Source organism: Bactrocera oleae, chromosome 6 (assembly GCF_042242935.1).
Source record: "Bactrocera oleae isolate idBacOlea1 chromosome 6, idBacOlea1, whole genome shotgun sequence".
In the NCBI taxonomy this organism is placed as follows: domain Eukaryota; kingdom Metazoa; phylum Arthropoda; class Insecta; order Diptera; family Tephritidae; genus Bactrocera; species Bactrocera oleae.
The window spans coordinates 62137525-62150403 of record NC_091540.1 but is presented as its reverse complement, the minus strand read 5'-3'; the positions used below and the strand labels follow the sequence as shown (position 1 = coordinate 62150403).

Here is a 12879-nt window from a genome sequence, read left to right as displayed (position 1 = left end):
CACAAAATCCGCGAGAATCGTTGGTTAACTTACTATATAGAACGGTAAGGCATTTTTGGATTGTTAACAAGGATCAATGTGATTTTGAACGACAGGATTTCTTTTGTTTTTGTAATAGAAAAAATGCCAATCGAGTTGTTTTTGTAGCGGCAGAATTCTGCTGAGTTGACAGTCCTTGGCGAGATAAAAATACCGGTCCGTTCCGGTTACGTAGACCCGACTGTCGTGGGATGCGAATTGTAATATTAGATGGCACATTTCAAGTAGCTTCACTGCCGATGTTCCCAAGGAAGTTTTTTTTATATGTAACCGTATCGAATGCGAACTTTTGTCGGCCCAAGAAGTGCTACCCTAACAACTCTATGCGACCACAACAGCAAATGCAACGTTTTCAAGGTTTTCTGGTCTACTATAGGAACGGTCCCGGATTTGTATTTCTTAAGGGGTTATATTCACTTATGAATTAAAAAATAAACGATGTCTTTTGCTTATATATCGAATGTTGATAATAATTTCGATATTGTAAGCCACTCGGAAGTGTAAATGTTTAAAAAAAAAATTTTTTTTGGGAAAGCCGCAATTTTACCAAAAATGAAAATTTTCAGTAGTCCTTCGATCATTATCTATATTCATCTTTAATAATAATAGACTTGGTTTTTGGATTTGAGATAATTTTAAGCACAAAAATTTTCCTCACCGCCAAATACCTTTTTTCGGACGTCCTCGGAAATAAATTTTGTAAATGTACATTGTTTTTTTTTATATTTATTAATTAAATAAAATAACAAACTAAATTATTTTAATGGGAAATTTATTTTTAATTGAAGAATATATCTTGAAGAAAATGTGCATATCAAATTAAGCTTTAGGATTGTCATTGAGAGTCTACTAGTGCTCTTGAAAACATTGCATACCAAACGATCAAATTTAACCCGGACCAACATTTTCACGTATTTTAATGCACATCTTTTGCCTTAAAAATAGATAATCTAATTTAAGATAAGTCTTCATTGATTCCACGACCTTCACTGTATGCTTATATTACTGAAATAATTTATAATTGTACATACATACATGTATGCACATATATACAGGCACCTATTGCCTAAACGGTCCTACAAATATGATAAAAAAAATTCTGATTAATTAATAATAACGGTAAATGGTTTTAACACTACATTCAGCTGCGAACTCGATGCAAAAATATAGCTTACGATTCATATGATTACATACATACTTTATACTAAATATTTCACTTTCTCATTTCATTGGTTATTTCTTTTGATCAAATATACTTTTATCAATTGTACTCGCAGTATATACATATATACATACTTCCATTTTTACCTGACTCATTTTATCTTCGTAGACAACAATTCAAAAGCTATTGAAATTGATTGTTGAACTCTTTTGTACATATAGAATATATTTTACAGAATTATTATTCTCCTTACTTTACACTGAGTTGAGAGTTTTTGTGTGAAATACTTTTCACTACTGGTATTAGTTCTAACTGTTAAACAAACAAAAATATTTAAGTATTATTAAATATAGATATACGTGTATAGGCAAATAGTCGTAGATTTGTCTGTTTTAGCTTCCATAAAAAATCAGATAACTACTTTATGGACTCCAGTCTTTAGGGGTACCTTAAACACTTTCACTCAGTTTTATAAGTGTGACGTTATCAGATGTTACTTTGAAATAATGAAAATCCTTAAATACACACTACACGTACATTCATATAAATATTTACATAGATATATTTTTAACTTCACGGATTTACTTCAATACTACGTCCATACTTTGGCTAATAAAGATAAAAATAAGTCGCACTTTCACTTGCTAATCTGGTTTATTAGGAGATGCTATAAAATAGATAAACATAAATATAGTACAAACGCAGTCACACTTTATTTTAACATTAATTACATACATATGTATGTACTTTTATAACGCCGTAGGGGTGCTAACTAAGTGCAATAAAGCGCCAAAGACACGCGACATGGTAACGCCGAGTATGATGCTCGTCAAAGCATTATTTGAGTCAACAAAAGCGTACCGAAAATAGCAAGCAGTCTCCAGCGCGAAACGAATACGATCCTTATTTGACTCTTTCCATCGTTTAACAAGCGGAACAAACAGTCTTTCGAGCTAAAAGTTTTAAATCCGAGCGCATTGATTGATCTTTGACTTAATCAGCGGCGCCCTTCGACAATCATTTAATGGACGCATTCAACTTCTGCCAAAAGTATGATAAAACCTCGCAATAAAAATTCAATATACATTCCAAAAACTTTATAAAAAACTATGAAATGTGCACACCTATTTCGAACCCTCAAAAATCTATTTTAAGGATGGTGAGTTTCAAACGAATAATATTTTATAATATAAAAAATATCCCATGCAGACCAGAAATCCCGACACATAAATTCCCGACACCATTGTTTAACAAGCGGAACAAACAGTCTTTCGAGCTAAACATTTTAAATGCGAGCGCAACTTCTGGCAAAAGTATGATTAAACCTCGAAATAAATATTCAATATACATTCCAAGACGAAAAAAATTCTATGAAATGTGCACACCTATTACGAACCCTCAAAAATCTATTTTAACGGTGGTTTTTAATCCATATTTTATAAGTGTAAGGTCTACCAACAAGAACGACGTGATGTTATAATAAAATTAAACACTCAAATTTGGTCAAAATGGGTTCTGTGTTTTTTTTTTTTTTTTTGTTATGCAGATAATTGTATGCCATTTATGATTTGAACAAAATGTGGTTTAAATGGCCACCACGGCTTCGAGTTCCTCGAGTGTTGCTGGTTGATTGTTGTAAGCATTTGATTTAACAAACCCCCGAGAAAATTATCCAGAGGCGTTAAATCCAATGATCTTGGCGGCCATTTGACTGGGCCATTTCTCGAAGCTTTACACGTTATGTGTCCATGGTTAGACATGAAACATGAGATGGTGCAAATTCCGGGAAAAAAAGTCAGCCGACATCGTGTTATATATAACGCTTTCCAAGCGTTGTACCGAAATGAAACGTGACATAATGAAATGGCAAACTTTACTGAACAAACTGACAAAATTTGGCACAAATCCGTAAATAAACATGGCCGCCAAAAACTGTCAAAATCACGTCATCCATATTAGTAGACGTTGCATATTGATATAGAAACAAACATAGCAACTAGCAACCATAATCAAAATTCTCATCTATATTCGAAGGTTTAATCCAACCAGCTGTGGGGCCGTTCTTGGTCGGTAATAAATGATGATTCTTTCCGTTTCAAAATCCTGAACACTGATCGCATTTGATCACCTATTGTGGTTAAAAGCTTACTTTATCTTCGTATTTCGTCGGTGTATTGCAGGAAAATTTTTTCTCCGTAACCACGATGTAGTGTTGCTATAAATATCCCTTTTATCGGCTTATTGAACACTATAATTTTTATAATTATTTAGCATAATCTTATCGCAAAACATATGCGCCATGAAAGCACAAAACAATTTAATTAAAGAAACTGTATCACATGCAACTGCTTTAGTGAAAATTCATGACGTCCATCGCCGTTAATCCCTCTCTGTATGCCTAGCTTATTTGCTACTTTGCGCACACAAACACACATACATATGTAGTTATAAAGTAATTAGGCGTGAAAACAGTGAAAGGTGAATCTAAATTTAGATCACACAATAAAGAATCGCAGAAGTGGTAGTGAGTACACACACCGGATGCTTACGCCACAGCATTATTGTTTTTAATGCAAACGTAGAATTTGTGTAATTAACACGACAAATATGGACATCATGCAAAACAGCAACAACAACAAATAACAAAAAGTATTGCTACGCTCAAACTGAAATATCGAAGCGCCTTAATAACTGTTATGTTAAGGTGGGGGTTCACAAGCGGCAATATAAATATGTTTTTTTTTTATCCCTTGAAGGAATCATTCACGTTTTAGACTAGTTCTTACCAATAAATATTCTGCGAAATTCCGAAATTTTTCTATCGGATTTTTTGAAAATCTTTTCGTTATGTGATTTGTGAGAACATTACTTATGTTAATGTTTTATATGTGATTCATAAATTTTTATTGTGCATCAAAATGTGCACCCTGTATATTTGGGGATATTTTTCTTTTATTAGCAACAACAAATGTTCGGAATTAATAAAGACAGCGTTCGCTAATGAATTTCCTTTATTCATGTATGATAGTTTTAAACAAATATTGACATTAATTACTCGATATATTGTACATAAACTCTATGTGCGTAGCTTTGTATCTATGCCTGAAATCTAGTAACTGGAATTGCAATATGCAGAATAATAAATAACAAGTAACTAAATTATTGTTTACTAATGATTTTTTTACTGTGTACTCGCACTTATTGTGTGTGCGTAGTATCTATGAAACCAACCAGGTGTTAGCGTGTACCGCGTTTGACATCGGGCATATTAAATCCTAGCTTGCCTACGTCTATGTTATCTCCGCACATAAATATATACAGTACATATGTATACCGTATACATATATGGTTAAGAGATGTTTAAACAAAGATGATTAATTACTGATTTAATCAAAATATGGTCCACACTTTCAGTTATATGGCTATGACGTTCGTGGTCTCAAAATACAATTATAAGTGTGTAAATAAATTTTGGAACAACTCCAGTCTACCTTACTAAAGAAAAATAACTTTTTATGAAGGTTGTTACTGTTTAGTCACTAAAATAAGTTGTTTGTGTGTAACAAGAAAGAACGTAGATCATCATGGATAGATGTGGTTAGTTGTAAACCTTTTTCTGTTTCTAGCTGCTAGGTTTTATGTATTTGTATCAGATATTGTTCTATATCAATATAGATATATTCAAAATATAACCCTCTTTGAAGTAGACGTAATCTTCGTTCATTTTGAATCCTTAAAAATTTTTCCAAAGCGGTTGATTTTGTCTGCCGATAATTCCCACGAATGGCTAAACGAGTGAGATTCAAGGCTTTAATCTTAGTCTCGCAACTAATCAAAGAGGAAAGCTGAGATAAATCTACATTGCTTTTTCCAGACCACTTCAACCTTAGAGCATGGATGCTAATCAAAATCGAGAAAGTTGAAACTTTCCGAAGGAAAAAAGCTCTTTAATATCTGGTGGGTTGAACTGTGTTAGCAAAATCTTGCAGTCACATAAATATTGACAGTTAAATGATGAGGTAAGAGTGGCCTTAATTGTAAGCTCATCACCTTGCAGTTGCCGGTGATTCCGGTTCTTGGAGCGCTCTTAAAATATTTGCTACAGAGTTTAGGAGAAATTTTAGCATTTATTGATGCAAAAATTATGAATTTGGTACACTCTTGTCTCTTTTACCAGATTTCGCTTCTTTGGAAGGCAAAAACTGTGCAGCCGGAGCCAAAGGTTACAGTTAAATCAGTTTTAAGGGTCTAGATGAATAGATTACTCCATATATTTCTAGTAACATCGGTTAAAATCGATGCATAAACCGATATCTTCTAAATATAATCATGTGTTATGTATAAAAGCAGTCATTCAGATAAATCTTAAATATGTATTTAAATAATCGATGAGCTTTTCCTCTTATTTGTGGTGTGTGCCTTGCTATTATCTGGTCAAGGGTTAGGCTAAAGTTTTAAGCCGGTTTCGATTAGTTAATAGATATATGTAAAGATATTTGTTTTAAGAAAAATATTATTTTATTTGATCAGAACAGAGATCGAACTCATATCATGAGACCAAATGGTCTAACTCTTGAAGCAAAATAGTAATGGTGGCAAAAATAAAATGAAAATAGTTTGCTTCTCGACTTTAAAGCATTTACCACACATTGCAACAACATAATCTTAATATGCCTGTCAGAAGAGACTCTAATTCTTACGAACAAACATAAATATTTATTTGCTAATGAGAGTATACAAAATTTTTTATTGATAGATTACTGATTGAATTCCATAGATTTGCGATGTCTTTGATGGATGAATGTTATTGAACATACAATAAACAGTAATTTCAGTAATTTCGATTGGTATATTTACACTTTAATTTGGCTTATCAATTGTTGTATCTGATAAAGGTGTGAATATTTTCAAACACACACTCATAAACTATTTATATGCATTCTCAATCAGTTCCACCTACTTCAAACGGCGCGCTACTTCATTTGACGAAGTACTTATATTTAATAAAATAATTTAATTTATTGACTGTCTAAGCTTAATTGCTTGAATTAAGATTGATACCTTTCGATTTCTCTAATGCGTACATTGAGGGTATTTACTTAAACTCCGGGCAATTATGTTATTGGTGAATTAATATACATATACGTAGGTTGCCTTTTAAGTTTCGGGATTTGGCAAACGTAGTGTTGTAATCTGGCAACTCACAACCTTATCGTAAAGTTTAATATTTTTTATGTTATAACTACTCAGAACGTTTTGACTTACGAGCACTATTTGTGTTATTTACAGTAACTTAAAATATTCATCTCGGCCAAAAAATGAAATTATTATTGTAAATCGCGAACATTTTCGCGCGATTATTTCTTAAAACTTTCGAAGTGGATTAACTCAGGAACAGTGTATCGATGAACTTAGTTCTATTTTTGGCGACGAAGCTCTATCACGGACCAGTGTTTGTCGATGGTATGGTGAATTCAATCGAGGTCGTAGATCACTCCACCAAGACGAACTTGGTGAAGATCGTCCGAAATCAGTTTTGGTTCCGGAAATTATTGATGCTGTGAGTAAACTAATGTTGCAAGTTTGTCTTGTTACATATCGTGAGATTGAGACAACTATAGGCATTAGTAGGACCAGCATATATTCAATATTGCAGTCGACTGTATGGGTATTTCAAGATAAGAAGAATCCAAAAAAAGTTGTATGCGCAAGAAGTACTTTCAAGTAAATGGTAGTCTGTTGTTTTAGAAAAACTGCATTTCGGCCATTGATCTATGACATCTTGCGCAATTTTTATGGATATTCAAGAATCTGCTAGAATCAAAGAATTTTTGAGACTCTTCAAAGTTCTGTGGAGTATCGAGAAAGCCTTGTTCTTCCAACTCTGCCTGTAGTTCAATGGATTCAAATCTGGACTTCCAGACGGCCAATCAGCTGCAGTTAGATTATGTCGTTTTGATTATTGAAAACTTTTACAACAGTTAACATTGTTTCATCGGTAAAAAGGTGAACAAAACTATTATTCTCTGTACTCTGTAGCAACATGTTGCAAGTATAAAAATAACGGCACTTTTTTTGTGAAATTGCCTTGCTGTATACATTGTAAACTTGGTAACAGAATTTATGGCAAGGCATGAACGAAAAACATTAAATTGTATGAAGTACGAGTATATGAATGTTCGAGTAAGGTTTAAATTGGTTTTATTAATTTTCGGCATAAAATTTCATATAAATAACCGGAAGGTTGGAGTTTCTGACGTTTGGTATGTGTACTAGGGAAGATAAAAATTGATGTATTGTACATACATATTTATATTAAACGCATTAGAGCGCGGGGACAGTAAGTGGAATGTGCGGAAGTGTAGGTAGATATTGCATATTTGCTCTGTGGCGGCCCTATATAAAATTAACAGTAGCTTTCCACTGAATGAATGCAACTGCTAGTGGACCTTGGAGGTAAATGGCTAGTCAAGGGGCAATCAAGAACAATTCAGGGAACATTATTTGGATCACCGGACATATGTATATGTAAGCATAGAGCGGAAGTTAAATGCATCGGTTCACGCGATCATCAGAAACTGTGCACTACCGCTCATATCTTTCTGAGTGAGATTTTTTAGCGGTATTTCCTTCGCATTCAATCGGGAGCCTGTTAATGACTTAAGAGCGACTACTTACAGTTAACTGTCTTTTCGATGACCTCCCCTTTCAGCAACGTAGCAAACATTAGGCACAATGCAAGAGAGAAAAAAATGTTTAGAGAGCCTATATAAAGAAAGTATTATAATAGCCTGCCACCTGTGGTTTTCTGGTATTATCTCGCTGGAGCATCTTTGTGTTGTCGCGCTGCTATCTTAAAATTCTAGCACTGAATTTTTGCTTAATGTCGAGAGAGTGGAAAGTTGTAGTTTTGTGCAAGTCTCTGCTAAAAGTTATTGCACATTCATACATACATACAGACACACTATTCATATATTCATATCTAGAGAGAGTTTTTAGGCCCATAGTTTTTTTTTTTTTTTTTTTTTTGAAACAATTGACTGACTAAATACCGCAAAACTGTTAAAAGTAAGTACAACAAATATTTAAAGTTGATAAGAAGAATACTTTTTTATCTTAATTCATTTGTGTCATTCAACAGTTTACCGTGCAAATTATGAAAGAAAACGTTTGAGTTTATTACAGTTGAAACGTGAGATTTTCAAAAGCATAGAAGCTGTCAGGTTAGATAAACTTGTTTGTGTGACTCACGCCCCAAAGGAACGAAAATCTTACGAAGTATTATGTATCTCGTGCAAACAAACAGACGCTGCAGTATAACAAATACGTACATACAAATAAATATATACTGGCATAAAAAAATAAATAAAAATCAAATGGGAATTAGATAATGTACGACAAGAAATACAAAATATTCGAAAATATGAGGTGCTGATAGGAAAGGTGAAGGCGAAAGGGCTGATTTGGTCTTAATTAAATTGAGCACCAAATTTGTGTGTGCCTTAAGCTAGAAAGTATACCATATATCTATACAGAGATAAACTGCACACTTAGACAACGTAAATTCAAGAATATTAAGAAAGATCAGACGGTCCGGCTTTGAGATAAGCTCACTGTTCATTAAATAATAATATTTATTGTATTATTTGCTCGACGGTTAGTTGGGCGTCTAAAAAAGAGCTATCTCTCTATGTACTCTATACACCCCAACACCGAAACTGAAAAAACCAAAATTCGCTGAAGACACTGAAGGACATCTAAGTCAAGACTTATGATAAATATATGGAGAATTGAATTAAGGTTAAAATGCTTGTATTGGCTCAGCAGCCTATTTTGAATTAAATATTTGTATTAAAATGCGTGAAATTTTGTTTTTGTCAGTACGCCTCAGTTTTGATGAGATGGCAAGTATTCGGTCCAGATAAAGACATTAAAGATGCATAGGCTAAATAATAACCATATCGACTCACTTTTAAGTTTATCTCTTCTAGGGACTGCCTCTCCTCACAAACAGCCAATTCCTGAGAGATTGGAGAATGCGGTGCTATGGAAGATATTCAGAGAACGGCATCTGCCATGTTTGACTACGATGTTATAGATGCACACACAGTATACCACATGAACCGTAAAGTCTTTGGCCTAACAAAAAAAGAAAAATGTGTTGGTTTGAATGAAAATATAGTTTGATAATCTCCATCTAGAGCCATTTCGATACGAACTCGATAGTGTGAAGCTTAAAGGTGTTATAACTATCTTCCTCCTCATTTGAGTTAAAACATATTTTTCAGCAAGCCACGAAAGAAAATAATAGTCGCTGAGGGTCAAAGCTGGTGAATACCGTGAGTTGGTGAATAGTTCATAGCGAAGTTTCTTTAACTTATCGGTCGTATCAGAGGTTGAACAAGCCACGACCAAAAACACGGCATTCGACGCGAGCAAAGCTTCTTCATTTGTAAAAATTCGTGATTGAAATAAATGATGTTGAGAACGAATTGATGAAATGTCTCGAAACGTTGACAGTATTATACAATAGTTAAGGTTAGTACATTAAGCCAAAAATCAAGATTCGTTATTTGTGGCGCACTCTCTTGTTCAAACTAAAGACTTTCCAACCCATGTAGTGCACATATTAAATATCAAGAACCTTCATAATCAGTGAAGAGGTTATAGACATGAACTAGCCACTCAGTTTTTGAGATATGAGATTTGGAAATTTGCACACGTTCGTTTTTCCACAAGAAGCTGCACATTTATCGGCACCGTCTATATTGCACCACTATAGCAGATAGCTGTCATAAAATCTGTTCTTTTTTATTTGATCAAAATCAAAATTAAGGTCTTTTTGCACCCTTCTATCGTATAAGCAATGTACCTGTGAAGAATATTATAGCTTCGATGCAGCCGAAGTTAAAGCATTTTCGTGTTTTGTCTTTTTTGTTTTTGTATAAAAAGATGTCTCATTTCTTCAAAATATGGGTGACTTATCAACCTGATTTCATATCTGACGCTACACGTTCACAAAAAGATTTATATATATATATACAATTTCATTATCATCATTTTTAAGTTTTTTACTTAATCTGTTTTTAAATAATTTTCCGTGATAAATTTTTAATTAAAACCTTCAGACTTACTCACAGCAACAAAAGCAGCCAGATCGTCTTCTTATATCGTATATTATTTAATAAATAAACTGTGAGTAATAATTATAATAGAAAAGATAATTGTAGAAATAGAAATAAAATGTTTAAATATTTACACCTATGTTAGTTTTGGTTCAAATTCCGTCACCAGCTACCGTGTGTATGGGTTCAAGCGACTTTGATAAACATAATTTTAAATGCATTCATTTATACATGCTTGCATATATAGATATCTACATACATACATGCACCTTTGTATTTAATTTGCATATAAAAGTGTATAGTGTTGTTGTAGCCGGTCGATTATTGTTTCGCAGTGATGACACTAAGGAGCAATAAACTGATATTGGCAATTTTTACTTCTGCAGATAGATAATGCCTTAAGGTCTGACATGCATTACATATTCATTGTTCCACCTAACTGCCATTCACTTTTCAACTAACTACAACAATAGTGTTTATGAGTTTATAATACACATAGCATTTTGTGGCGTTGTGCTAATTAAATGCGCGCCAACTTGTAGTTGTTGTTGCTTGCCTAATTTAGCATGTGGGCTGGTAAAAAACGTTCGCAAAACGTGTCGCTGAAAATTAAAAACAATATGCAAAATTTTATACAAACTTTTTGCCGTACATACATACCTATGTAGATATGTATATTTACAATGCGCAAAGATATGGTATTTGAAGATATGCTTGGGCGTATACGTAATTAGAAGGAGGAAGCTAATAAATAGCGAACTTTCTTATGTTCCATTTCAACTTTTATTGTTGCTGTACAGAAAGAATAAATATTTGTGCTGTACTTGAATCTAAAAAAGATTAAAAATGTAAATATTATGATTTAGCTCTGTGATATGATGATGCGTCTTACTCGAGCGCGCTGCCATCCATCAACAAAACTGATAAGCTCAATAAGAAATTTAATTAAATTTTTCAAAATTTAACTTAAATAAAATTAATTAAAAATAATCTGATTAAATTTTTGTGTTATTAAACGACCTACTTCTACTAAATGACGTACAAAATTGGTATTTTTTGTAGACCATAGCATAGTATTCTATATAGATTTTAGATCAGTTCTCAAATTTTAATTTAGATAGGTTAGTTAATCTTGTGAATCTTATGGAAAGAAAACAAAAAATAAACGTTAACTTCGGTTACACTGAGATTAGAATATGTTTCACAAATAAAAAAGTTTACATACAGGAACTTCATTTTGATCGATCGGCTTGTATGGCAGCTATATGCTACAATATATTGAAAAAAAAAAAAAAAATAGTTATTTATTTTCACTTATATTTTTGAGTAATGACTCCCGAGCTTGAAAAGTCATGTCAGGAAAAAGTTTTTTTAATATCTTGTTTAGACTAATATTACATTATAGAATTTTTTTATAATTTTAACTTAATCCAATTTTTTAAAAAGATGGCAGCTTCAAAAATATTTACAATAAAATTATCCTGTTTTATTTGATGACTATATCATAACATTAATTTTTTAATCAATTTAATAATATAAGGTAATTGTAAACAGGTGGCAATTCGTTCGAAAAAAATTTGCTACAAGTTTTTTAAAAGTTTAAATTTAATATAAATATTGTAATAATTCGTACATGTTATCGAAGCTATTCAAAAAAAATTATAAAACGTGGCAATCTTCTCTAAATATATTTTCAAGTCCCAGCAGTAAAACCTAAATATTTTCTGGTTTTTAATGATTTTTTCGGTATAATTATTTAAATAAGATTATATGCAATAATTAAACGATTTAAAAAAAGTAACAGTTTTGCATTTGAAATTATCGCAGAACAAACTTAAATGTTCATTGACTTATCGCATATTCCTCGTAATATATGTAATTGAATTATGGTTTTTTCCGTTAGACGCTTATTTGGCTATGTGCAATAGAGCTGCTTGAACTTCAAATTTAATTAAAACGATTTTTGATTAAATATTTATTTTGGTTATAAAAAACATTTGCAAAATATCCGAAGTACATCCGACATACCTACATATATATGTGTACATATATACTCGTACCAGTTGAATGACCGTTTTGATTTCATTTAAAAGTTAAAAAAAATAGTATTATAGTTATTACGTAGTGAGATACTTAAAGTGTTCTCGAATGCGTTCGAAACATCATACATACATACAAACCTATTTATTGTACTTATCTGTATTTTCGACCTCTAAATATTTCCAAAAATTGTTTCCATATTAATTATTTCAATTTCGTTAAAGAAAAAGCTAACATTTTATCCGTGTGAGTAATAACACGCGTATAAAACTAAATATTGTCTATTTGATCAGACGTCAGGCGATGGGACGATAATAACGAAAAAAGAAACATTGAAAATAAGAGAATATGTTATCTTAGATACATAGTATTGAATTTTTATACCTTTGACGACAATCTTTAGAAAACATTAGTTTAGAGAAGAGAGGAGAAGAGAGTTTAGATGGTAAAATTATGTCTTTTTGTTTGCCAAATAATTTTTTTTATTTGTTAATACCGGAAAAACTTTAAAAT

At 32.2% G+C, this 12879-nt stretch overlaps 1 long non-coding RNA gene across 1 annotated transcript; it reads left to right on the top strand.

Annotated features, from left to right (window-relative positions):
- Positions 1-8017: 8017 nt before the first annotated feature.
- LOC138857790 (uncharacterized) lies at positions 8018-9067 on the top strand. Its single transcript, XR_011396974.1, has 2 exons — positions 8018-8269; positions 8343-9067. It is a non-coding gene; the product is annotated as an uncharacterized lncRNA (long non-coding RNA).
- Positions 9068-12879: the final 3812 nt, after the last annotated feature.